This window comes from Eubalaena glacialis, chromosome X, assembly GCF_028564815.1.
Source record: "Eubalaena glacialis isolate mEubGla1 chromosome X, mEubGla1.1.hap2.+ XY, whole genome shotgun sequence".
Taxonomy (NCBI): Eukaryota; Metazoa; Chordata; class Mammalia; order Artiodactyla; family Balaenidae; genus Eubalaena; species Eubalaena glacialis.
The window spans coordinates 63625136-63629674 of NC_083736.1; positions in this window are offsets into that span (position 1 = coordinate 63625136).

Genomic DNA, 4539 nt, shown 5'->3' on the forward strand with positions numbered 1-4539 from the left:
ATTCAGGTTGGGGCCCTTTTGAGGAAAGACTATCCCCTAGGGAGTTTCAGTTCTTTACTCTTTTTCACCTTTGCCTCTACCTTGAATATATATGTGAATGTGCATGTTCCCAAATCTCAAAGAGCCCCGGTTTTCTCATTTTTAAGTTAGAGATACCAAGTAGGGATGCTACAAGGGTTAAATGAGATAATACGCCAAGTGTTTAACATTCTTGGCCCAGAGGAGGTGGTCAAAGAGTCGATAAAATCAATAAAACATACTTTCTTTTTTCCTTACTTCAGTGTGTATGTATGTATGTGTGTGTGTGTATCTTTGTGCCACACACTGGATACTCTGCTAGGGGCTGGGTATTCAGAGATGAAATTATACAGCCCCCCTGCCCTCGAGTATCTTGAAGTCTAGAAAAGAAGAGAGTTAAGGAAACATCATTTACAAGGAAGTCTCTAGTAAGGGTATATATGCGTAGGCTCAGCGGTAATATGGAGAAAGTAAAGCCAGAGTCTACTTGAGGAATTCAGGGAGGGCTTTACAGAGGAGGTAGCATTTAATCTGGGCTCTGAAGGATGAGTAGGAATTTGTTCAGTGGACAAGCATGGGGAGAGTCTTCAAGACAGCGGAAACAGTACTGCAAACCACAGAGGTATGGGAGAGCATACCTAATTCAGTACTGTTGGAGCTTTACCTGTTACCATATCAGGCAAAAAAGGTAAATTTAATCCTATAGTCTGAATAATTTTGAGCAGGAAAGTGGCTTATCACATTAGCAGTGATATTTTAGGATGATTTGGAGGGATACTGAAATTAGAGGTTAGAGGAAAGATTACTATTTTGGGCAAGATGGGACCTTAACTGGAGCATTGGCAAATGGAGATGAAGAGGAGGAGGTAGATTGGACAGTTATTGAGGAAACAGAACCTTTAAAACTTGGTGATGAGTCGGTTGTGGAGAATGAGGGAGGAGAGGCATCTAGTATATGTCTGGTGTTTGGGTAGCTGTGTAGATGATGGTAACACGCCCTGGGATAGGCAACACGAGAGGAAGAGGGAACACAGTATGGGGCAGGGAGGAGATGATGAGTTCCATCTTGAAATGTTAAGTTGAAGGGCCTATGGGATGTTCAAGTGGAGATGTTCACAGTCAGCACAGGATTGAAATCTGAGCTAGAAATGGAAATTTAGAAAATATCAGCAACAGTGAAGAGGAGAAGAGGAACAGCAACGTTAAAAGGTAGACAGAGGCCCTTTGGAAGACAGTCTGGTAGTTCTTCAAAACGTTAAACATGGAGTTACCATTTGACCCAGCAATTCTGCTCCTAGGTGTATACGCAAGAGAAATGAAAACATACGTCCACACAACAACTTGTACACAAGTGTTCCTAGCAGCACTATTCACAACAGTCAAAAGTTGGAAACAACTGAAATGTCCATCAATGGATGAATGGATAAACCAATTGCGGCCTATGCATACAATGCAATATTGTTCAGTTAGAGAAAGGAATGAAGTAGTGACACAAACTTTGACAATTACGCTAAGGGAAAGAAGCCAGACACAAAAAGCCACATATTGTTTTTCACATAATTCCATTTATATGAAATGTCTGGAATAGGCAAATCCAGAGAGACAAAGTAGATTAGGGGTTTCCTAGGGCTGGTGAGGATTGAGAAATTGGGGGTGGTGGCTAAGGGGTATGGAGTTTCTTTTGAGGATAATGAATGTGTTCTGAAATGGAGAGTGGTGAAAGTTACACAACTTGGTGTTTACATTAAAAACCACTGAATTGCATACTTTAAATGGGTGAGCTATATGGTGTGTGAATTATATCTCAATAAAACTGTTACTAAATTTATTTTAATATGGGCAGAGAAAGAAAGACTGTCAGAGAAAATGGTAAAGGAAAAACCCCAGAGGTAGGATAGCCCAGAGCAAGCACTGGGGCAGATACACAGAAAATAAGAGCAGGTCAAGAGAGTTTTTCACAACCAGGGTCAAATGCCATGGACAAGCCGTGTATGATCACGACTGCCTTTCTTCTTTTCTCCTCTCTTTTTCCTCTTGTCTGGGTAAGGAGACATCTCCACTGTGATCCCTAGAAGGTAGGAGGGTCTGGGCCCTCTCACACTCAGGCCCTACGACCTGTACCTATGCAAAAGTCTGGCAGTGTATGAACAAAACAGAAGCAGAACACAAAGGCAGGGACCACATAAGAGGAAAGGATAAGGTTATTACCAATGAGAAATCTTAAGATAATTATCCAGTCTCTTCCAGGTGACCAGTTTTATCCTGGAAGGAATATGAATTTTGTCAGTAGCTGGTGCAAAGCTAAATGCCAGTGGGGCATGATATGATGAAGTAGAATGGTCCTTGAATACCCTTCACTTTGGCAAAGTCATAATCAAAGAGCACTAAGTCATTTCCTATGCAAGACCCTACATAAAGTATTTTAACCAACTGGATCTTTTGCCTTCAATTCTTCCTTGAATGGAGTTTATAATCCAAATCCATGAAGGCCAAGTGTACACTGGACCACGAGTTCTACCCGTGAAAAGATCACTAGTCATTCTTTTCTCTACATCCAGCATCCACAGGGGACTTGATACAATATAGGTGTTCAGTAAGGATTCCTTAACTGACCAATTGACTGACTGAATAAATGAATAAAGCAAGTGGACATACATTAACAAAGAGCAACATGTGTAAAGGTTGGAAGATAGGAGAAATTAAATTCCTACAGTAGAGGGGCATGGAAGTGAGGGAAGATACTGAAAGTTCCAGGTTTAGTTGAGGGGAGCCTAGTTTGCCTTGCCAGTTCAGGCCAGGCAGGGAAAGTTCCTGAGTGAAGCTGACCTAATCTGAGGCAATAGGGAGTGATGACCCAGGGGAAAGCAGAAAGGCATGCCCAGCCCACAGGCACGCCAGTCCAAACACTGCACCCAACACACACAGCAAAACTGCAGGCCCAATTTGGCCTAAGGGCCATACTTGGTAACCTTTGGGAAGGCTTCTTAAGAGGAGGTGGTGGTCAGAGATGTTTGGATGAAGAGAGAAAACTTGTGTGTTATGAGGAGTCCACATTCCAGGGTCGAGTTGGGACAGATTGCTCAAAGGATGGGAACTTTGAGTTAGGGACACCAAGAGGCAAGGAAGAAAGAAGAGATTGGAGAAATGAGGTTAGCTGGAGCTGCCAGGAAAGAGACAAAGTCCCAGTAAGAGAACAATGGAGAAGCCACCCCGGGAGAAAGAGACAGAATTTGAACTGGACTCATAGCACTTTTAGCATAATATCACAAAATATTTGCTGAGGTGCTTGTCTTACCACCAGACTGAGCACAGGGCCCTCGTCTGATTGTTCTGAGCATGTGCCCTGATGCCTGACAATGTCTGCAGACTGAATGAAAGGTTGGATGAATGGATGACTGAATGAGAAGAAGAGGTGTATTTAACATGGTAGACAGCTTAGGAAACCATCCAAAAGAAGAAAAAAGTTCTTTGTGCAGAGATGTTTATTACAGCATCATCTGTAATGGTGAAAAATTGGAAATACTTAAGTAAATGATGGTGCATCCACTCAATGGAATATTATGTGGCCATTAAAATGACAATTATATAGACACTGTAGCAACACAGCAAACGATTATGATATAATGCTAAGTGACACAAGCAGATGAAATTGCATCTATGCCGTGATTATAAGTATGTAAAAATGATGTATGCATATGGCCAAGCCCTGGAAAGGGGAGCATAAAAATGAAAACAGGTGACTCATGGGGTTGCAGGATGATCAATGAATTATTTTTTTCTTTTCTTTTGATTTGTGTTGATGTCATTTATGCCTTTACAAAGGAAAAAATAAAGTTGATAGGTGGCAAACTGAACCACGACCTTGAAAATTGAACAGAAAGGCCTGGAGCCAGAGATGGGAATCCCCACAAAATGATGTTGCCAAGGTGAAAGAAGGCTAAGGTTGGAGCTGAGGCTGCAGGCATAGAAAGGAAGGGGTGAGTTAGGGAGATGTATGCAGTTATTGTCTGCAAATATGTGACCTGGGCAGGCTGTACCTGTGCTGGAATCAAGAGAGTAAGGAATTTGAAATAAGAAGACCAAAGTTCTGCTGCTTACTGTGTGATCGTTTGGGCAAGTTTATGAACCTCTGAGCCTCAGTTTGATAATCTGTAAAATGGAGCTAAAGATCATTAATTCACAGGGTTGTTTTGAGGATTAAGTGGAAGAGAATGCATATGAAAGCCCTTTGTAAATGACAAAGCCTATACAGTTATAAACAGCTATTACCATTCTCATCATCATTATAGTTATTATGTCTCCCAACTTGGCTTGAAATTCCATCCATAAGAGATTTATTTCAATAACAAGCACATACTTCTGTAATAATCTGAAGGAGGAGCTATCAGTCGTTCATGAGTCAATAGAGCCTAGTTCGTGGTTGTCAACTCTGGCTGCTATTAGAATCACATGAGGAGATTTTATTAATTGATGCCCAGGCCACACGCCTAAGCCATTAAGGCAGAATCTCTGGAGATGGAA